This window comes from Bombyx mori, chromosome 6, assembly GCF_030269925.1.
Source record: "Bombyx mori chromosome 6, ASM3026992v2".
NCBI lineage: Eukaryota > Metazoa > Arthropoda > Insecta > Lepidoptera > Bombycidae > Bombyx > Bombyx mori.
In genome coordinates, this window is record NC_085112.1 from 6,609,843 (window position 1) to 6,634,731 (window position 24,889).

The 24,889-nt window shown below is 36.9% G+C and overlaps 1 protein-coding gene across 2 annotated transcripts in view; it reads right to left on the reverse strand.

Annotated features, from left to right (window-relative positions):
• Positions 1–24,889, reverse strand: part of Abd-b (abdominal B) — a 107,287-nt gene that overhangs the window by 31,004 nt on the left and 51,394 nt on the right. For both annotated transcript variants that reach the window (XM_062668872.1, XM_012694105.4), the window contains one exon: positions 12,629–12,688. The gene's annotated coding sequence lies outside the window, so the exon portion shown is untranslated. The remainder of the gene's footprint in view (positions 1–12,628; positions 12,689–24,889) is intronic.

Here is a 24,889-nt window from a genome sequence, read left to right on the forward strand (position 1 = left end):
CAAATTGACTCACTGCTTGCTTTGCGTTAAGTACTTATTGGAACAAATAGTCATCAAAAGTTCGAAACTAACCAAATCACTTTTAAAATGTCCTATCACTCGTAAAATTGGGAGTCATTGAACGAGCAAAGAAAGATTGTAGCTAAGAACAAGATAACACTATTGATGAGACGGCTGCAGCAGTATACCTAAATGTTGGTGATGTCGCGTAAGTAGGTACTTGTATCCCCTGATGAATAGCTAGGCGGACTATTAGAAACCTTCTACTTCACTTCTTCACGACTTCAAACTTCTTGAGAAATCGTATTAATTCTTCTAAGTACTCAGTTTATAAAATCATGAGCTTAATATGAATTTTGTCAATTTATTTATCGCATTTAACACAAGAAATAAAGTTTTGCTTGTAGGTAGTCCGCTTATCTTTAAATCAAAATACAACGTTGGCTTGATACGTTAATTAGTGTAGTAGTCGTAAATTACAAATCAACACATTCGTTACAATCAACATATTTGATTTCGATCGCGCATATTTAATTAAATTCTTTTTTAACTATCAAACATTTGTTATAAATGTTGAAATTCCTTTCAGATCTTTTTCTATACGCTCACAGATTTCGACTATGATATTACTTATGTTACATAATCTTATACCTATCTACGAGTACTTACTTATTATAAGTCAATTTGAATAATGCTTTAACAAGAAATCGCTTCAACGCAAACCAAAATTAGATATTATATTAAAACCGTTCTTTCAAAACTGACACCAACGGATAAATCCTGTATCATTCACCCTATGTTTTACCTTGAATAAAAACGCCCTAAGATAAGAAATAAGTATCTTTCTTTGTTTTCATGAGGACTATAATTCCGTAGCGATAATAAGTACTTTGTACCACGAAGGCAGGAATGGTAGGTGATTTAAGAAAATTACATTATAAAAAGTAAAAAAAAAATACTCGAGGGGTTAGGGCGGATGCGGCTTTGCTTCAAAAGCGTTATTATAAAAATGTACCAATTTAAATTCAAAACATAAAGTCGGTCTGGCGATACGTTATTGAGTCCGCTAGAGATTGGCTATATTTTATTATTGGAGAGACGACTTCGGAACATAATTGCATTAAACGTTCGGGTAACGGGCTTCGCGGTCAAATTTGATTGAGGACTTTAATATTTTTGTGTGTGTACAAATGCGTTTTGAGACCTTTGAAATATCCTTTTTTTTTATCTATAAGATACAAAATTATTTAATCTAGCTCTATAATTGTTTTTATGTCGGTATCCAGGATTCAATTTATGGCAAATCTAAGTAGGCACCTTTGAAAACAACACGATCAAATAACAACGTGTACCGAGTTTTACTACTAGCTTTTTCTTAAATTGGAAATCGGATCGAATGCGAGCCGGGAACTTTCACAATAAAAACTTTCTTTGTTACCCCGATGCTATCGAAAGAACTCTTCCATTCAACTCTTAACGTTGCTTTCATGAAACGACGCAGACTCGAGTTTAAATGACGTTTAGATTGCATACCTATTTGTGATGTTAACGTAAAGTTTTTTTCTGATAAACTCTTCTTAGCAGCTTATCTTTGAGGGCAATTTGAGAGGGCTATTTCTGTGTAAAAATAAACGTAAATTTCAAAAATTCTTTATAGTAAATTAGACAATAGTTATAACAATATTCAAATTTCGACGAATAACTTTGGCCGATCGTGACCAACAAAACTGTAACATATTCGAAAAGCCGGAAATAATATACTTAAGGGAAATAATAAACTCGATATTAATTCCTAAAAATAGTTTTGATTGTAGATTGAAGAAAATTCTATTCATAGGTATGTCTAAGAATATTTTTTATGTCATAAAAATATTACAATCCTACAATTAAATCACATTTTTTGAAATGAGATTGGAAATATAATCTTAGTTGTTATTTTTTTTGATCCACGGTAAATAATTTATTTTCATCAAAGTTCAAGCGCGTATTCCAGTTGATACTGCAGAACAGAAGAGAAATTCCAAACGCTTACTCAAAACAAGTAAACAATGATTAGGAAATTCTTAGGTGCATATTAATCATTGTGCACATAATAAAGAGGTAAGTATGCCCCTAAATATGAATAATACAGCGTAATGTAGCAATTTGAATGATAATAAATTATGATTCGTTCATGGTCCGTATTTATACTAATGCTGCCTTTCACAATGAACAAGCTTACGAAGCAGCATCCTATGAAAATTTAAAATTACTCATGACTGAAACAAAAAAAAACGCTTAAAAAATGTCAATAAAACTACCATAAGTATTGTAGATAATCAGGGTTATCACGGAAATCATTACATGCAAATAATTTAAATTCCAACATTAACACAGAGACAAGTACCTATAGGTACATTAGAAAGAATTAAAATACTTATAATATCAATAGTAAATAATTTTACAAGTCTAAACCAACTTAGAGTTCAATTGCAGCGAACTATCGGCATTACGTCAATGTAATATATTTTGTAGTTTGACAGTAAACAATGAACCCAATTATGCTCTTTAAATTTTAATGTCATAATAACAGACTAAAACACTTAAATACGTGGGAAAGTTGTACAAAATTCATGAAGTCGGGGCCGCGGGGCGCAATTACGAAATATCCTCGCGGGATTCCAATTAAAGCGTTCCATCCGCAAAATTCCACGGGGTCGGAAAGTTTTAGAATATCACCCCCCTCGGGCGCGGGTGGATAATTGCTCGTTCCACATTCCAGGGATATCTTTTGCTTGTAAGACGGTATTGTTTTAACCGTAAATGAGGAGTAAAAGTTGTTCGTTTTGCAATGATATTTAAAAAAAATTCTATCTAAAAAAATTTATCGTTTTTATTTACAGTAAAGCACAATTCAGAATTGTGTACCTAAGGGTGAGGTGATTAACCTCACTAAAAGTTACACATTAACGCCAGGAAACATTTGCCCTTAATCCCCCAAGCGTTCAATATAGCACGTGCCGCCAATATTTATAAATAATAACATAAAACAATATAACAGTTGCTCTTAAGAGAACTACATAAAGTTCGCCCTGAGAACAAATGGATTACTTGTGTCCGCCGCCCGCCATCTAGCGGGGGGCGCGCGAACTATATGAATTATTGTTATTGCATGGATTTCCCCGCTTCCGTACGTGTTTTCACTTACACCCCTCTTGTTAGCGGCCATAATAAAAATCTGGCCCGAATATTTTTACTAAATTGATTACGTTTCCAAGACATTTTCTTGTGACATATTGTTTTGGTATTGTTTTGTATACGTACACACATTCGAAGCTCTACGATAATGCAAATAAAACAATTCATAGCAATTTTTCTATAAATATTGAGAAATTTTATAGGATACGTCTCTAACAATTCTTCCGAAGCAATAGCTTTGAAATAAAGCGGAAAGTTCGTACAAAGTCTGAGATTAAAGCCTAGAATACACATCGTTGAACTTTTGTCTCATTTATAAGTTACAAGCTACAGAACACCCACGTTGTGGGTCAATGAACGGAAACACTAATCTGCTTAGAAACATGCCAGTATTACAGCTGATATTGTTTGATAGACCTAGCTAAGCTCTTTAATTGTAGTTATGATGGCTTAGTATTATGATATAAAATTAAATACAGTAACAGCTTCCGCTGGGTAGTAGAAAATTTGTAGATTTAAAATAATAATACTACAAATTGAAAGCATTCTTTGAATTTAGATATTCATTAAAATAAAAATTTATGAATGTATTGTACTAACAAATATAATGGACGGTACATGAAAAATGACGTTACGAATAATTTAAATTATCCATAAATGGTTTGTTTCGCTTTAAATTTTAAGGAACCATTACGTTTTAATACTTGAGAAAATTTTGCTTTCAATCAATGCCAGCAATATCCTTATTCTGTTTTTCTAAGCTCCGGTACCTACTTTGATATGTTAAAACCGAACTATTTTGAACTCCTTGATATTTACGAACACGTCACGCCTGTGAGATCGAGCCAAGAATTCATGCTCTCATTGTAAATTCTTGTGTACTAAAATATTTGTCGAAAAGATTATTATGAACCTCAACACGACAATTACAGTAGTAATTCAATTACTATAGGACTAAAATACTGAAGCTGTTGAGTTTTAAGGAATAATAATGAAAAATACGCTCAAAAAAATATCGTCGAGGCAGAATTATTCTGGATTGATCAATTAACGATTTAAATATTTTTGGAGCTCAATATATTCAGTTTTGGTCATTTTTATATTTTGAAACTGAAGTGATGTGCTAGCTGAAATGATCGTTACTATAATTCATAAAAATATTACGCAATGACCAATCATAAAAAGTACAAAGTCATTTAACCGTCTAATTAAGTATAAAGTAGATGAATAAGCCAGTAAAAACAGTCTCAATATTTTCTAGTTAAATGTTCAATTAAAATATGAAAGAGAATTTTATGAAAAGGTTGTAAAAAGGGTGACCCGCATAAACGCATTATTGAGCAACCATGATGAGTTAATTAATGACCATAAATTTAACGTTTTAAAGTCATTAATGGAATCTTGAGGTAAGTCTGAATAAAATACTACTCGTCGGACCACACACGATCTTGGTTCAAATAATAAAGAAAAACCATATTGAAGCAACTTTGATAGTGCGGGAACTTGTTTTAGAATAAAGATTACTACAGTTACGATTCGAAAATTATTCGATTTAAAGCGTTTGTGTTGGTTTTTTATGTTATTCGGTATTACTTCGCAGTGTCATTGGCATAGACGGACAAACTAGGTCGTTGTTATGTATGTTTCGGGGGTTGATTGCTTCCCGCTTCCGTAGGTTTAACCCGCGATTCCCTACAAGTGACCCCTGGGTGGTGCAAAACGGGAGCCAAATACATAATCGGTGGTAGGACTTGTCCGACTGGCTGGCGACCACCCTCCAATTAGAGTCCGCCGCCAAATAGCCTAGCTGTGTTCCGGCGTGTGGGTTGGAGAGCCAGTTTTATTCCTTCCCTTTCCTCTTCCTTGTTCGGGGTGAGTCTTGATGATACCTGGAACATGCGGAGCAGATGTGCGTGCGAGCTCGCGGGACGTGATTGTTTGGCGGGGGTATAGGGAGACCCAGTGAAACGGTGTTCGCCGCCGCCCGCCGGTCAGTTGGGGACCTGAACCCGGGTGTCACTACTCAACTCCGCCCCGGGAAGCTGTCCCGCCAACCGGTGTAAAATCCTGTCGTGCGGTCGTCGTGCCGGAGTCGGAGACCGGAGTGGATCCCGGCGATCGCACGCAGGGTGGACTGGGGGCCCTTCCATGCCCTGCGTCAGTCTCTCACGCAACCCGTGGTCGAGCACGTACTATGTTCCGCGCTTTATTCAGGTGTTGTCATGATTTCGCCTCGAACTTCCTACCCCACCTAATCCCACTCTCCAAAAAAAATATATGACAGTTCGAAAAAGAAAAAGGGTTTTGTCGGCGATTCCCCATTCCACATTTAATGTGGATTTCAGCAATGTAAGGGGTCTACATAGCAACCTCGACGCCGTACACCACCATCTTGAGACGGCGCAGCCTGCCCTGCTTTTTCTGACGGAGACGCAGATATCTGCTCCGGATGATACTTCGTACCTTGAATACCCCGGCTACGTATTGGAGCACAACTTCCTGCGTAAAGCCGGGGTGTGTGTATTCGTCCGGGCTGATGTCTGTTGTCGCCGTCTACGAGGCCTCGAACAACGGGACCTGTCCCTCTTGTGGCTACGCGTAGATCACGGGGGTTGTACCCGAGTCTACGCGTGCCTGTACAGGTCCCACAACAGTGATGCAGGTTCAGCTCTGATAGAGCATGTGCAAGAGGGGACTAACCGCGTGCTTGAGCAGTACCCATCTGCGGAGGTAGTGGTTCTTGGAGACTTTAACGCTCACCACCAAGAGTGGTTGGGGTCCAGAACCACTGACCTCCCGGGTCGGGCTGCCTACGATTTCGCCCTGGCCTACGGCTTCTCCCAGCTGGTGACACAGCCCACCCGTGTCCCAGATATTGAGGGGCACGAGCCTTCTCTGTTGGACCTTCTGCTGACCACCGATCCAGCCGGATACAGTGTGGTGGTCGACGCTCCGCTTGGATCGTCTGATCACTGCCTTATCCGTGCTGCCACACCACTCTCTCGTCCTAGTCGTCGAACGACGACCGGGTATCGAAGAGTTTGGCAGTATATGTCAGCAGATTGGGATGGATTGCGTGAATTTTACGCATCCTACCCATGGGGGCGGTTCTGCTTTTCCTCTGCTGATCCTGACGTCTGTGCGGACCGTCTTAAAGACGTGGTGCTCCAGGGGATGGAATTGTTTGTTCCCTCCTCTGAAGTGCCCGTTGGGGGTCGCAGCAGACCCTGGTATAACAATGCCAGCAGGGATGCTGCACACCTCAAGCGGTCCGCATACGTGGCATGGAATGATGCCAGGAGACGTCGGGATCCTAACATCTCAGAGGAAAGGCGGAAATATAACGCCGCTTCCAGGTCCTACAAGAAGGTTATTGCCAGGGCGAAATCGGAGCACGTTGCTAGAATTGGCGAGCGACTGAAGAGCTATCCCTCTGGGAGCCGTGCTTTTTGGTCGCTCGCCAAAGCTGCAGAAGGAAATTTTTGCAGGTCTAGTCTCCCACCACTACGCAAGTCCGATGACAGTCTGGCCCATAGTGCGAAAGAGAAGGCTGACCTTCTGGTCAAACTCTTCGCCTCGAACTCGACTGTGGACGACGGGGGTGTCACACCACCGAAAATCCCCCGGTGTGATAGCTCCCTGCCGGAGATCTGCTTCACACAGTGTGCAGTCAGGCGGGAGCTCCGACTCCTGGACGTCCATAAGTCGAGTGGGCCAGACGGCATCCCTGCAGTGGTTCTGAAAAGGTGCGCCCCTGAGCTGACGCCTGCGCTAACGCGTTTGTATCGTCTTTCTTATTGCGCTAATAGGGTTCCGTCTTCATGGAAGACCGCCCACGTCCACCCTATCCCCAAGAAGGGTGACCGGTCGGACCCATCGAGCTATAGGCCTATCGCGATAACTTCCTTGCTTTCCAAGGTGATGGAGCGAATAATTAATATACAACTCCTGAAGTATCTGGAGGATCGCCAGCTGATCAGTGACCGACAATACGGCTTCCGTCACGGTCGCTCAGCTGGCGATCTTCTTGTATACCTTACTCACAGGTGGGCTGAAGCCTTGGAAAGCAAGGGCGAGGCTCTTGCTGTGAGCCTTGATATCGCGAAGGCCTTCGACAGGGTCTGGCATAGGGCACTTCTGTCGAAGCTACCATCTTACGGAATCCCCGAGGGTCTCTGCAAGTGGATCGCTAGCTTTTTGGATGGGCGGAGCATCACGGTCGTTGTAGACGGTGACTGCTCTGATACCATGACCATTAACGCTGGCGTTCCACAAGGTTCGGTGCTCTCCCCCACGCTTTTCATCCTGTATATCAATGACATGCATTGCTATGCGGATGACAGCACGGGGGATGCGCGATATATCGGCCATCAGAGTCTCTCTCGGAGTGTGGTGCAAGAGAGACGATCAAAACTTGTGTCTGAAGTGGAGAACTCTCTGGGGCGAGTCTCCAAATGGGGTGAATTGAACTTGGTTCAATTCAACCCGTTAAAGACACAAGTTTGCGCGTTCACTGCCAAGAAGGACCCCTTTGTCATGGCGCCGCAATTCCAAGGAGTATCCCTGCAACCTTCCAAGAGTATCGGGATACTTGGGGTCGACATTTCGAGCGACGTCCAGTTTCGGAGTCATTTGGAAGGCAAAGCCAAGTTGGCGTCCAAAATGCTGGGAGTCCTCAACAGAGCGAAGCGGTACTTCACGCCTGGACTAAGGCTTTTGCTTTATAAAGCACAAGTCCGGCCTCGCGTGGAGTACTGCTCCCATCTCTGGGCCGGGGCTCCCAAATACCAGCTTCTTCCATTTGACTCCCTACAGAAGAGGGCCGTTCGGATTGTCGATAATCCCATTCTCTCGGATCGTTTGGAACCTCTGGGTCTGCGGAGGGACTTCGGTTCCCTCTGTATTTTGTACCGTATGTTCCATGGGGAGTGCTCTGAGGAATTATTCGAGATGATACCGGCATCTCGTTTTTACCACCGCACCGCCCGCCACCGGAGTAGAGTTCATCCATACTACCTGGAGCCACTGCGGTCATCCACAGTGCGCTTCCAGAGATCTTTTTTGCCACGCACCATCCGGCTATGGAATGAGCTCCCCTCCACGGTGTTTCCCGAGCGCTATGACATGTCCTTCTTCAAACGAGGCTTATGGAGAGTATTAAGCGGTAGGCAACGGCTTGGCTCTGCCCCTGGCATTGCTGAAGTCCATGAGCGACGGTAACCACTCACCATCAGGTGGGCCGTATGCTCGTCTGCCTACAAGGGCAATAAAAAAAAAAAAAAAAAAAAAAAAAAAAAAAATATGTATACTCGTTGTCGTCGAATCCTGTAGACCTCAGAACCTGAATACCACTATTAGTAAATTTCTGTTATAATTGCAATAGAATCTTTTTTTTTCCTACCTATGCTGATAGTCTTGAGAGGCTATTTCAGGTTCACCCTAACGTTTGTAGGTGAGCTCACGAGGCTCTAACCGGAGAGTTGCTAACACTGACCCTAGCAAGAGCAGTGCTTCGCAGAATCTACCACCGGATCGGAAACGCGACCCACTGAGAAGATCCGGCGAGAAACTCAGTGGGCTGTGTCTATGGGTTAGTTCGCTCGTCGAGCCCTTCGTCGCAAGCGACGGGTTCGACGAGGACGGTGACCGGCAATAGAATCCGGTAACCGATATGATATCTATTAGTTCATCCGTTTTATCAACACGATCTGCGTAACGAATAATGAAATGGCTTCAGATGATTTGATTGTGTATAGTCATGTGTATTATAAATTGCTAGGCATCTATCGTAGGAACAGTATCATATTATTAATACGTGAAGCAAAAACTTTGTATCCCTTTTTACGAAAATTGCGCGGACAGAGGAGTATGAAATTTTCCACACTTATAGAGAATATAGAGAAGAAGTGCACAATGCTAATATTTTTTTTAAATAATGCATAAAAGATACATTAAATCAATAAAGAAAACATTACACACACTACATACCATGTATTTGATGCACACACGCATGAATACTATTTATTGTCAAACTTTTGTTCTTGACGTCTGTTGTCAAATTGAGATTAAATATTGTTTGTCGTTGTTAATATTTTTTATAGTGTAGTCTTGACGAAATTTGTGATTATAGAAGTATAAAATACAATCATAATAGTGTACAAACTTACAATTCCAATCAATTATAGTCGAATTTCGACTACTGCGGGACCTCTAGTCTTAAATAAAACACAATCGTGCGCTTAAAAATAAATTTGCTCTGCTCAGTTCGATGATTCAAAAAGATTCTCGTAAATGTTTATCGTGAGTTAGAACAATAAATAATATTGACATACAGCAGGCGCATGATTTGATCCATTCGCACTATTCATAAAACTATTAAATCGAAGACAGATTTTAATTCAGACGGTAGTAACAACGTTAATAATGTAGGAACGTACCTAGATATAGTTTTCCATCGACATCTGGGCCTGCCGTGCGTCGGCATGCTCTTGGAAGAGCGCCAAACACCGCGTACACCCGCAAGCTTAATGTTTACTTTACGTTTAATTTTTAGAACAATAACAAAGTTAGATAGCATGTTTACAAAACGAAACGGCACTACTTTCTCGTTTAGAATCTGGAAGTCAACTGGCAGAGTTGCACACAACTTTCTCTTTGCAAGCAAAAAAAAAACTAATTTGAATTCTTTTACAAAATTGGGTCAAAATGGTTTTCTAGGAAGAGCAACTTTAAAATCTGTTGTCTGTGTCCGGGCTTACTTTATGAATAATAAAGATTGCAGGGAATAGCTTATTTTATATTGGAGCAGTTCATACTTATGTAGATTTGTGCCGTCTGTCTGTAAGTTATCCCTTAATCAACAGTTTAACAGTCAACCTGTGTCAATAATTATATATGTTATAAAAATAAATAATAGTTTAAAAAAACTAACAAAATACGATTTTATAGAAAATCCAACTAAAAAATAGAAAATTAATTTTAATAAATTTGAATTAACAATAGTGTAAGAAAGAATTATTTTATTGTAAAAACGTAGTCATAAATATTTTATGAACAGATATGGGTAGAAGGGTTATTTTGATAATATCCTGAAGAGCACCCCACGTTTTTTTACAATAAAATCATTTTTTCTTACAATATTAGCAAATTATCCATTTGTTAATAAATCGTCTGTGCTATACCTAATAAATTAAGTCCAATTTAATACCTACCTATCTTTGAGTAAATTCTTTCGTTTTGTATAGTCAATCTTATGCTTGACTAGTTACGTGTGTTGGTGCATCTATCAAAAATTAATTAAGCTATTTATTCTCAATAAAATTGATCGTCGTTACAGGTTGTATGCCTTTTTCTAAATTCAACAATAACTACAACATTATTTTAAAGTCCTTCAAAAATAAGATATCATGGTGGTTTATTTTGTTGAAAACAGTGCCATCTATGAGTATACTAGAGAACTATGATCAAAGTTTATTAATGTATTGAAACGCGCTCCGAAAGCAATTTGAAAAATCATATAATAATATAATATTAGTAAAGTATATTTGAATTTTATAAATTGTGTACATATACATATTTTTATGCTTGAATGCATAGATAAGTGAATGAGCCAACGGCCCACCTGGTATTAAGTGGTTAGTGTAGCCCATAGACAGCAGATCGTGAATGCTGCTAGCTTCGAGACGTAAGACGGGCAGCATTTACATTAAAGCTAAGTCTGAATTTTAAGGTACGACTGTAGTAGTTACACTCTGCCATGCTATACTCGTGATGACTTCGCCGAAGAAAACGCAGGATAGTATTATTTACCCGATCGAGCTTAAAACAAGCTCTAATACTAGTTCGAATTTATAGCCTTTGTTTACTACAATAATCATTTTGTAACATGGAGACGATCACAATCGAACATCGGAACAAAGTTATCTTGCTAAAAGCGCCATCTAGCAATATAGTTTAGAATTATATTCACTCTTAAGTATCCATATAAAGACAACATTTGGTTGATTTCTTTTAAATTACTGTTTGTCATCTTTGTTTTACATATACAATAGATAAATTAAAAAAACTTAAGAGGTGCCAAGGGACACCCGGATGGAACGAAGTTCCTTTCGATTAATTAATGACGAAATTGTTTTTTTTTTTTTAAGTTATAATATAATAAAAAAATTATTATTAACAAATATAATGTAATATAAAAAGAATCAGTAGGCTCAATTTTAGTAATAATTAGCTTGTGGTGTTGCTCCCCATCAGCAATATCCGGAACTTGTGCAGAAACACTGTCAGGATTAATTATTGTTATTATTTTTTATTATTTATTATGTACAAAAAACCTGTATACACTCAACAAAAGTAATCTTCGCAACACCACACTGTTCAATGCAAAATAGAAAGACGAAACGAAAATAACTGGCTTGCTTTCTATGAGAGAGAGAGAGAGAGACAGAGAAACACGCGCACGCCGCACGGCTTACAACTATAGCGAAAAGTGTCGCTACAACTTTTGGTCTTCATTTTTCCCGTCTAGCCCCCTTTTGCAATGCTTGATAAGGAACTTGGTTCCAATAAATACAATATAGACTATGTTCCCATTTGATGATTATGTTGTGCTTAACTTATTTAAAAGCCATTAATATAAATATTCCACACTGTACTTAGCGGGTTTCTGCATCGTATGAAAGAAATTAATGTTAAAAATGTACGTGAAATGATTTTCATTTATTGTTGAAAAATAAATTTAACTTTTTTTTGTAAATTTAATATTAATATAAAATGTAAGTTATGCACCCCTGGAATCCCTACTAAATGTTGTCTTAGTACACAGTAGTCACACGCGTAAAGCATTTTGCATGTGTGCTCCATCGATGAACCCAGAGCTTGACCATTCGATATGTGCCGCCATGTTGTTTATTGCTATCTTTCTCACTCTTACGAAAAACAATGAAGAAAAGTGGAGATAGAAGATATTTTTCATCTCTTTCACTCGACAGAAGCACGACTGATCACAACATGAATTCTTTGAGAAGGGGAATGAAATATTGAAGTTTCGAAGCATGGCTACGTTTTTCGATGCACTGGTAGGTTGATCTTTGTCGGGCGGAGCGAATATTTTAGTCATTATTTAAGTTGGGAATGACAACTCATGGCCTTGATTTAAATAGAATTTTTGCTTGAATATAACTATTTTCTAAGGTTTTTTCTTTTGGATTTTTCATGTGGGTGTAGAAGCTGGGTATTCTGTTTAAATCGGAAAAATGGAAAAACTGTATTTTTAGATATTGTAATTTTTGCGTTAGCGTTACGTAACATAATCAGAACGTTTTTCTGTTTTTCTTATTTATAAATTACAGTTGCTCATAAATTCACATGCTACCTACCGAAAAATAAGCTATTCCTAAAAACAGATTCTTTCGAAATAGAAAAAGGATTTTTCTGTCGAATAAAAACTTACCTTGAATCGATTTTTTCTTATTTTGGTAGGTTCACCCCTTTGGGACCATTTTGATGAGATCTGTAATAAAAATTTGTAAATTAAAAAATAAAACTTAAAAAACAGAATATAACCCAAAATAAATCATTAGCACAGACAACAAAGTAGGTTTTAGGGTCTAAGCTGAAACAAAATCTCACGTCGATCTAATTTTATTGGCTAGGTAGATATGTATCTCACCAGAAGTATCCCAATGCGAAAAAAAAACGATTAATATCATATAAAGGCTTGATTCGCAATTAAACCTCCGCAATATTCCCGACACCGACTTTATTACCTTCATTTTGTTGTATATTTAAAGTAAATTTCTTAGTTGCGCAGCTGCTTAAGGTACAGCGTCCAGCCATAAATTAAGCTGGTCGTACACAGTGCAGTAACATCGATTATTTACAGCCACATACCACGGAGATAATCATTACTAAGTGCACGTTTTACTGGCCCGAGACGAGGCATCGTTCGCCACTCCGCTTTATGGTAAGTTAAGCAAATATTAATGGCGGTGGAGTTACGACTTCACCTTTAAAGTGATACTGTGATCTTGTGGTCGATTTTTTTAAGATTTTGATATGTAAGTATGTATAATGAACAGAAAAATCGACATCGTAATCATCTAAGTTTAACAAATAATATGTTCAACCAGTACCTAACTATTTATAGTTATAGGTTGATTGGTTCATTAATTTTAAGTGATCAAAAGATAAAAGAATCTTTGTCTGTTAATATGCCATTGATTAATTAAAGTTTTATTTATTTTGTTGCATAGATGAATAGAGGAACTCATAGCCCACCTAGCGTTAAATGGTTACCGGAGTCTATAGACATCTATAAAGTAAATGCCGCCAACCACCTTGAGATATAAGTCTCAAGTAAGTGAGATATAGGTCTCAACGGCTACTTCACCCTTCAATCCGAAACGCATTACTGCTTCACGGCTGAAATAGGCAAGGAGGTTGTATATACCCGTGCGGACTAACAAAAGGTCCTATCACCAGTAAAAAGGATCACCACCAGTCATCGTAGCCTAGTCGATAAGACACGCGGTGCATTCGTATCGGGCGTTGTGACTGTGCCGATTTTAGAATTCCGTGGGCAGGTACCAATTTTTCTAATGAAATGCGTACTATATATATGTTTAGTAATTAATTACGGGGTGAAAGAATAATATCGTGTAATAAAAATCAAACCCGAAAAAAATATGATTAGCGTAATTACGGGTTGTAGGGCATCTTGTGATCTGCTGCCCTACTTATATCTGTCGTGAAGCAGTAATGCGTTTCGATTTGAAGGGTGGGGCAGCCTTTGTATCAAAAAATGAGACCTAGAAATCATGTATCAAGTTAGGTGGCGGCATTTACGTTGTTATTGTTATCTATGGGTTCCGGTAACCACCTTACACCAGGTGTTCATTGAATGCATTCTTTTCATTATAAAAGAGGTGTTAATGATATAATGCACGATTGAATCAAAATGTGATTATATTATTGATCAGATCAGGAAAGCGCGTAGGTACCCGGCCAGAAGGTGATATATTTAGAGTCGGTGGGCGTATTAGTAGCCCGCACGACTAAATATCATCACCCTACCTATTTTTACAAGGCGTTCTAGTTTTAAGCAAAATCATCATTGTACAATGCACTCTTCGCCTTCAAATTGGAACACAACTTTACCAAAAGTAACCCCTAAACCTTAGATTAACCAAGAGACTATCCACACATCTAGTTCAATAAAAAATTTTGAACAAATTTTGTAATTCCGAGACCACAAAGGTCAGTAGACGCTAATAAGCCGCATCATAACCTCGACTGATAAGCAATAAACGTAAATTTATTACGCGAACGCGATAAAGTGTCGTCCAAACGGCTAATTATCTATTAATCTCAATTTTACGCATCAACACTGTCAAATAATAGTAGAGAGAACAAATCATAAAGTTTATTGGGTGATTGCATTCTGTGCGAACGCTCGTCCAAGATACGCCTTTGCACTTTACAGAAAAACACGAACCGTCCTCATTGCCAGCTCACAGGTTCACGCATTCAACTAACTTCACACTTATTAAAAATATTCGTTGGATTTAAAAAATTAAGTCATTTCGCAAAAAAACAAAGGGTAATCTTACAATGTTTTTTATTGTTTTTTGTGCTTTAATATTATCACTAAAATGAAAATAACAGAAATAATCAACCAAACACTGTACGTATTTGTACAGTTTTAACTTGTAAAAATTTCAATTCCATATCAATTGGTACCGGTACTGGTGGTAGGACCTCTTGTGAGTCCGCGCGGGTAGGTACCACCGCCCTGCCTATTTCTGCCGTGAAGCAGTAATGCGTTTCGGTTTGAAGGGTGGGGCAGCCGTTGTAACTATACTGAGATCTTAGAACTTATATCTCAAGGTGGGTGGCGCATTTACGTTGTAGATGTCCATGGGCTCCAGTAACAACTTAACACCAGGTGAGCTGTCCACCCATCTAAGCCATAAAAAAAAAACGGAATTTGGAATCGACGCGAAGTGAGCACAATTAACGTCAGTAATCTTAATGCAGTTCAATAAAACTGCGTAGGCCCATAAGGAAGGCAGTACAATACTCTATAATGTGAAGGGAAAGTTTGACATTAAAGCAGTTCTTTGTTTGTCGTTTTACACGTGATATGACTCACTTACCAACTTCTCAAAGGTTTTAATGGCTGAATGTGAAGATTTGATTACTTCAGCGTAAGGAAGTTGTTTAATCACCTAAATATGATCATTACTTTATTTTATCTAATTTTTGAATGAATGAGCTCACGATGAATATATTAAGCGGCTACCGAAGCGCATATAAATCACAACGTAAATGCTTGACCTGAGATATAAGGCTGAATGATGTACTTTAAGGGCAGTCTCACCATTGAGACTGGAATATTTGTGGTGGTACCTATCAATGCAAGCTTACAAGACTCTCTACCACAAGTAATCAAAAGACGATGAGTTTACTTTGCTATTGATACCAGGTAACTTAACTCTACACTAATAATTGTACACCGGGTTCCTTTTAAAAAGACACACTAAGGTTCTTTTTGATTGTTCCGTTTTCGCAGTTCACTAACTACTAATGTACAATGTATAATATAATATACATCAATTCAGTACATAGTATTCAGTACAAACGGCAATAAATATGTTTAGACCTCCAACACGTTCCTACAATCTTTTTCATTCTAAGATTGCGTAGACGCTCAAAATTTCTAATAGAGATCTACTATAGCGATCAACAACATTTATATTTTTATGTATTGTTATCCCTTATGAATATCGGCATTCTGCCTATTTCTGCCGCGAAGCAGTCATGTATTCCAGTTCGAACGGTAGGAAATTAATTAAGCTATATCTAAAATTTAGATTTCAGTCGATAAGCAATTTCAGTTAAGATTCAAAAGAAATTGATAAATAATACAACGCATATATTCTTTCTTCGAGCTTTACTCCAACACATGTCTAAAATACTACTTTAATATTTTTACTTAATTTCCTATTACACTGTACCTCTAACTATTATTTTGAGTTCTTGTGCGTTGAGTTGATTATGTGATGCGATTGTGATGGCAAAAGTTCCCCGGTCTGATGGTTACGAGAGCCGCTATAATATACAATTGACACTTCGACCTCAGGTTTCAAGGTAAGTAGCCTTCATACTATCCAGTTACGATAGCTAACACCTACTAAGCCCTGAGCTAGTTTGACCATACCAGTAAAATACATACATTCCCACACAGCGAAAAACTACCAGTTAAGTTGTTCTTAAAGCATCACAAAGAAATCATTTGGTATGATTTATTTTCAATAGAATAAAAATATTGTATCGATAAGAAAATATTTAGGCACAAAAAGCGATACCAAACAAAGTGCATGAAAGTGGAAGCTTTCTTGGATGACCGATTTTATTTTTCCCTTTGCCGTTCATGGACATAAAACGAATGACTGGAAATGTTTTTACTTTGAGCATTAAAACTAATGTTATCGCAAAAATATAAAGATACGAATTATTTTAGCCATAATTAATGAAAATATAATACTTTTATGGATTTAACCTACAAAAAACTTTCATGCCTGAAAAACTTTTTACAATCTACTTAGTCTGGCCATAAATACTGTTACAATTAAAAATAAACAAAATATTATATTTGAATTTGGAATCTGTCATTTTTATATGATTGCTCATTGTGTTTTCTCATTTTGGCGCCAATACATTGTGCAATATTTTGCGATATTAAAATGGAGTGGGGTGATAAAGAGAACCGAATCGCTGTGATTGCATTACACAAAGTAGGTATGGAGCCAAATGCAATTTAAAAAACTCTCCATACGCTTGGTATTAGTAAAATGTTTGTGTAATAATTCCTTTTGTTTGTTTTAAGTTTATTTTATACAAAAGTTTAGGTCTTATAATTATCGATTGAAGCGCTACGAAATCTGCCGGGTCAGCTAGCTATAAATAAAATATTTAAAAAAGTAGATAGTTAACTATGGAACTCAGGAGCGTATTCATGGATACTTAAATAAGTATTAATGAATTTAATAGTTAATTTCAATACATCTATCAATCTATACATATCTGCATAATACTTTGAAAAAAATTTGGTCTGTTCTTATCAAAACAATATTATGATAGTAGATTTGTTCTTACAGTTTCGTTACTTCAATGCTTCACTTCCAGCTTAGGTTAATGCGTGCATTCTAGTACACTGCGCGGCTATTAGATGCACTATAACGTTCCATTCAAAGGCATGAGGAACGTATCTCGATCACCCAAACACCGGTTGTTTAGTGATGCTGTAAATCAAATCATCAATTATCGACAAGCGTTTACACTCGTGACGCCGCCGTGTAAACAATCCCGGACGTTAAAACTGCTACCTACGTTTTACGACTATTCAATTTGGGGGAAAATCGATTTTATTCGCTCGCTTTTCAGTCGATTCGCTTGTAAAGTCGCTCGTAGATCACGACGACTAGTATTTGGATTCGTTTTTTTTTTTTACTAGAGCAAGGAAGTGGTCAGCGGATACGACTAAAACGAGGAAGATGCTCTGGGTAAACAACGGTGCAGCAACGTTCCCGTTTATTTGGTTAACCCTTCACATCGATTTTCATCAAGGAAACCGTATAGGTAATTTATGAATCGGTACTACAAGTTGCTTACCTACTATGTATTACATTCACACTTGTCACTTCATTTTATGCAATACCGAAGTAAAACTTTCCACTAAAATTAATCAGAGCTTAAAATTTGAACCGAAGATAAAATCACTCTTAATTCTCGCACCAAGTGCGGCCATCGGAGTCGTGAGGACAACTGAGATTGTCGGACTACAATTGTATTTCATATTAATGCAGCTAACAAAACACAACAAATTGATATGTTTATCTACAATAGAACTATAAATTCATTCAGGTCGGGCCCACCCTTTAAGCGAGGGGCTCCACCCTTATGATTTAAAAAATTGCAAAATATAACATACCTAAATAATAAAAACGTCCCCTACGCTATTTCCGCTATCTCTGGGATGGATATAATTTTGGTAAACTCATAGTTCCGGGGAAATGGTCTGTGAAGCTTCCTTTGGAATTTAAATTTATTTTCCATTATTCATCAGTCATGTGAACTCGATCAACGATTTTCAAAAGACATAATCATCCAATATTTTTTAAATCATCCATTTATAGTGTCCTGATAAAATATTTGCCAAAAAAGACCCGCGAAGATTTAATGTATCAACCATGTACCTATTAGTAACCCGCACGATAATTTTTCACACTCTCCCACCCTTTATGAGGCATGTCTTGAATTAACCCTAAAATGAATGCTACGGCTATTAAAAATAAAACCCCCGCGTTTTCAGATAGGGGTATTCTATGTTTTAATTTATCAAGTGTTATGGGAAAAGTTTGAATTAATCCCATTAAGCTACAATCGTAAGATTAATCGGGATAGATACAGCTATTACAACACAGCATCAATTAACAAATTTTGATCTCGCGAAATCGTGGACAACACGAGTATAGTATAGTATAGTATAGTATAGTATAGTATAGTATATTTATTCGATAATTACGTGCATTAAATTTTGTAATGTCGATTAGAATAATTTACTTCGAATAAATTTCTTGTATCAGAGAATAATTTTAAGATACATATTTTAACTTAACCGCACGCCCGGTGAGTCCACACGGGTAGATACCACCACCCCGCCTATTTTTGCTGTGAATCAGTAATGCGTTTGTTTCCAGCCGTGGTAACTATACTGAGACCTTAGAACTTATATCCCAAGGTGGATGGCGCATTTATGTTGTAGATGTCTATGTGCTCCAGTAATCACTTAACATCAGGTGAGATGTAAGCTCGTACATCCATCTAAGCTATAAAAAAAAAAAAAACTTAAAACATTATTGAACTTATCTCGTAACCTTTGTTATTACTTTCTAGAATAAAGATGGATTCACGACTCAATGTCATCACGTACTTGCCTTGAGGTTAACTAAAATAAATTCTATATTGAGTTGGAACAATAAAATAATAACTATCCATTTATTTTCCTTTTTCCCTAAAATATTACGGTATTTTTCATAACAAGAAAACAAAAAAATACAGCAACTTCTCGCAGCCACTGCTCTGAAATTGTATGTGATAGTTGAGGAGACACACTCGAATTTATATTTAAAGCGTAGTTTTTGTTACCCCGGTTAGTCGGAGTACTAATTCTGGTTCGTTTACGACCCGGTCTCCGCCAGATCAGGCCGTTCCAGATGCCACGCTCCCACGCACCACACAATGTCCCTTTCGACAGGGCTGTCAGTTAGGTCCCTCACATCATCCAATATTACTTTGGAATAAAAATTTAAATTTTAAATATAAATTAGTATTATTTTGCAATTTTGTATCTAGTAAATGTGAAATACGAAAATTAAATCAGCCACCGAAATCAATCTCATCTATTACTTTAATCATCGACTTATCGGAGTATCTGAGTATTTACATCTACTTTAATTCTATCTAATTTAGTTTTCACGAGTATCAAAAACTTATTTAGTTTTTAAAGTTTTCACCGTTTGTAAAGTAGGCAATGAATAAGACACTTAGAAGAGGTGCGAAGAAAATAGCAGGAAAATTATGGGAAATTTCACTAAAGCATTATTTTTGTTTTAAATATTGATTAGCACCGTAGTGAAACAAAAAAAATCACAGATTAATCAAAGGGTTTTTTTTATTGCGAATAGCTGTAATATTTTAAATTTTATAATATTTATTATACTATCATAGACGTGTTACAACCTTATCAGCAAAGTAAACGAAAAGGGAATGATTCAGAATTTTATGAATTTAGAAGTTTCCATTGCTATACATTTATGTATTTACAAGTACACGTTATATGAATAATACTATACGCATACTATACGCGTGGGGGAAAAGAATAATTTAAATTAATTTGAATTAAAACAAAGATCGAAACAAGAACATTTTATATGCGTTTTACAATACACCTAGAGTATTTAAACGGGTGATGAGGCTTAGTAGTGATATCTATGGGCTCCGGTGACAACTTAACCAATATGACCAGTACATGAATAAAAGATTTTTATGAACTTTGTAGTAGCTCTCGTAACAGAATCATCGTGTAATATCGGTACTAACAGAAATAAGGCATTTATCAGGACCTTTCCTCATCTCCTGCGACTGAACGTAACTCTCATTGATATAGCGGGCGATTGAGGCAATTAAATTTTATCTTGGGTGATTTTAAACAATTAATATGTTTTTAATTATTATAAGAAATTATAATTTTTATATAAGGTCATCACCACCAAATTACTTGTAGATAATCATATATCAGAGTTACAATTAATGAACATCTGTATCTCATTTTAGTCAAATCAAAATATCGAAAGTGAAAAAGATATTACGCTGTAAAACAAATTTATAAGTCAGTACTACTTAGGTGATTAGTGTAAATGCTCAATAAAACAATGTCATAAGCGATCATCGCAAAATAAATAATCAGAAGCCGCCAGCAATGAAACCGGAGTGTTGAATAAAATAAAAGCCAGCACGTTCCAAGCTATCATAATGCATAAGCTACCTATTCGTTATAAATCTCAACTTTTTATGTACCATTAAAATGGTTTTATTAGTTATTAACACGTGTTAAACGGTTGAAAGACTAAAACATTTGTAGAAAACTACGGCCATTAACATGTAAGTGTGATACATTGCTGTATTCAAGCGACGCTACGGGTTGTAACTTAACGACTCGTAATTAATATTACGGGCATTACAGCAATAGCACTAGGATAAATAAAAACTTATATGATCAAGACACTGCAATCGAAACGCTCAGCGCATAAAAAAGTATATAAAAAAATTTCAAATCTTTTTACTGCGTTGATTGCCACGATAGGTAACGAACTTGGAGACATCGTGTAAATGATTTTTTTCTATTATCAGCTCAATGGATATGAGTATACATTGAGCTTAGCCGTGAAGCAGTAATGCGTTTCGGTTTGAAGGGTGGGGCAGCCGTTGTAACTATACTGAGACCTTAGAACTTATATCTCAAGGTGTGTGGCGCATTTACGCTGTAGATGTCTATGGGCTCCAGTAACCTCTTAACACCAGGTGGGCTGTGAGCTCGTCCACACATCTAAGCAATAAAAAAATAAAAACTGCCACACAATATTGCGACTATTGAACGATTTGATAAAACCTATACTAATATATCCACTCACAGTTTAAATAAACAAACAAAATTTTACATGAAAATTACAATTAAATGGCAATAAATGTGTTATTTAACACTATATCAAATTACCTAACATTAATAACCGACGTAAATCAATTATTCGTTTCAAACAGTCATCGACTTTTAAATCGTAATAAAATGTACAAACGGCAGTCAATTTATTTATTGCCTTAAAGTTGTAAAACGATATTACACGCTATAATGACGTGTGTTATTGGCATTTATTTTCAACCATTTCACCATCAATGACCGCTCATTCGAACTTTATGATTATTGTTAAATTAAAACAAATTAGTGATACTAAACAAACAAATGATTATTTGGTTGGCAGTATCTCATTTAAAGTAGAAAGCTATAAATGTTTTATATAATACTAGTCGACCCGGTAGACTTCGTAGTGCCTCAGTTGATAAGTAAAAGACCTAAGCTTTTGTATAAAATAAACTTGAAACAAACAAAAGAACCCGTCCGACGGAGGACACTTCAAAGGAAAAACAATTTTTTTATTTTTATTTAATTCTGAGCATTTTCTTATTTATCTACCTTTTAAACCTTCCCTGGACTTCCACAAATAATTCAAGACTAAAATTAGCCAAATCGGTCCAGCCGTTCTCGAGTTTTAGCGAGACTAACGAACAGCAATTCATTTTTATATACTTATATATAGATTTTGCAACATTCCAGTTTTTAGTGCTAGATTTGTATTATGTCATTTTAGAATAAAATCGCAAAAGCAAATCAGCCAACCGGAATCATTTCAAACAATTCACAAACAAATCGAAATAATGTACCTACTTGTAGTTTTCAATTCGCTACAAGTTTTTTTGTGCGCTCTGGTATATAAGCTCTGGTATATAAACTGGTAAATAAGATAATATAATTCTCCCAGGCGGCACCCTTAAAAACGTGTGGGCAAAAACCGAACATTGTTGTCCAGCTATGCGTACACAAGACCATATAAATTTGCGCCTGATTTATTTATTACTCAAGCCGAATGTCAACAATGAAACAAATTTGAAAAGTGAAACTAAAAGGATTGGATAAAAGGTAAAGCATTGTGCGCACACCGTGTTATGCAAATGAGTACCCTGAAACCGAAAGCGTTGCTTAGCTTGACAAAAGTTGGAACTTGTACAACCTGCACATAAATTAACGATACGCGTTAGGCAAATTAACGCAAAAAAAAAAACGAATAACAAGTTCGACCTTCACAAAAGCGAAATTATAATGTATTATTATCTTTGGGCGATCGTTAACTCTCAATGGGTGAAATTTGCATAATTACAAAACGTTGTTGTCCAAAAGTTTTGCCTTTTGTGGTAAAAACTACTTTCATTCTCGAAACAGTCTGGATCTTGTACTTAACAAGAACGGAACATGCAAACAAGACTACTCGCGTGATCTTTCGTAATTCAAACAAATTTTACTGCGGCAAGAGCGAGCGTGAAAAAGTTTCATAAAGGTCGATCGTGTCTGACATCTTTTCGATAAGTAATACCAGTTTTTGTGATTTACATTTGTGTGCGTTCGTGTCACCGGATAGTTAAGTTTTTAGTGCCTCGATAGAGGGGATCGGTAGAGTGTAGACCACGATTTGTTTATCGGTACAAGCGAGGCGTCGACAACCATCGACGCAGTATCACCTATGTAATATGTACCTGGGACCTTTATGTGTAAGTGTTACGTTTAGTGCCCGATTTTATGGCCGTTCCGTTGCGTCAACCTATCGGGTACCTACGATGAACATCCGTGAGAATTTCTACTCCAGAGGATTTATTTTATCGCTTTTTAATCTCGACTTTGATATTTATATTTCATGTAAGTGCATAAGATGGATTAAAATATTTTAGTTACTTAAGTCTTAAGAAGAAACTATTCACATATTAACGAAAGCAAAGAAGATCATTCGGTACACATAAATCCCTTGATTTACTGTTATGCTGTGGCAACTTAATTTATTTTGGATATAACTCAAAAGCCGAAGACAGTGGCTTCGTAACATAATCTCAACTATTAAAAAAATACAAAACACATAAATTATTGTCTTAGCCTCTAGATCTAATTTTGATATTATTCTAAATCTTACATAACGAATGAATTAAAATTAAATTACCAAAATTTACATCGAATACGTACGGCAGTAAAGTTTTCTGAAATGATTGTTGAGATATAGGACTTAGTCTGGCCATAAATACTGTTACAATTAAAAATAAACAAAATGTTATATTTGAATTTGGAATCTGTAATTTTTATATGATTACTCATTGAGTTTTCTCATTTTGGCGTCAATACATTGTACAATATTTTGCGATATTAAAATGGAGTGGGGTGATAAAGAGAACCGAATCGCTGTGATTGCATTACACAAAGTAGGTATGGAGCTAAATGCAATTTCTAAAACTCTTCATGCGCTTGGTATTAGTAAAATGTTTATGTACCGGGCTATTAATAGGTGCAATGAGACCTCCTCTGTTTGTGACAGAAAAAAATCTGGCCGTCCACGTAATGTTCATACGAAAAAGGTGGTCAACGCAGTAAGGGAAAGAATTCGAAGAAATCCTGTCCGAAAGCAAAAGATTTTATCTCGGGAGATGAAGATAGCACCTAGAACCATGTCGTGTATTTTAAAAGATGACTTAGGACTTGCAGCCTATAAGAGACGTACTGGCCATTTCTAAACTAATAATTTAAAAGAGAAAAGGGTGGTAAAATCGAAACTACTGAAGCGGTACGCAAAGGGAGGTCATAGAAAAATTTTGTTTACGGATGAGAAAATGTTTACAATTGAGCAACATTTTAATAAACAAAATGACCGTATTTATGCTCAAAGCTCTAAGGAAGCTTCCCAATTAGTCGACAGAGTGCAACGTGGGCATTATCCGACTTCAGCGATGGTCTGGTGGGGTATTAGCTATGAAGGAGTGACTGAGCCATACTTTTGTGAAAAAGGTATCAAAACATCGGCACAAGTGTATCAAGATATCATTCTTGAGAAGGTAGTGAAGCCCCTTAGCAATACCATGTTCAATAATCAAGAATGGTCCTTACAGCAAAACTCGGCGCCAAGTCATAAAGCTCGGTCTACGCAGTCTTGGTTGGAAACGAACGTTTCGAACTTCATCAGAGCTGAAGACTGGCCGTCGTCTAGTCCCAATCTTAATCCGCTGGATTATGATTTATAGTCAGTTTTAGAGAGTACGGCTTGCTCTAAACGCCATGCTAATTTGGAGTCCCTAAAACAATCCGTACGATTGGCAGTGAAAATTTTTCCCATGGAAAGAGTGCGTGCTTCTATTGATAACTGGCCTCAACGTTTAAAAGACTGTATTGCAGCCAATGGAGACCACTTCGAATAAGCTTTTTATACTTTAAATTGTTTTATATTTATGTATTAAACTAATACACTGTAAAAGTAATAAATGTTATTTGCAATAGAATTTTTTT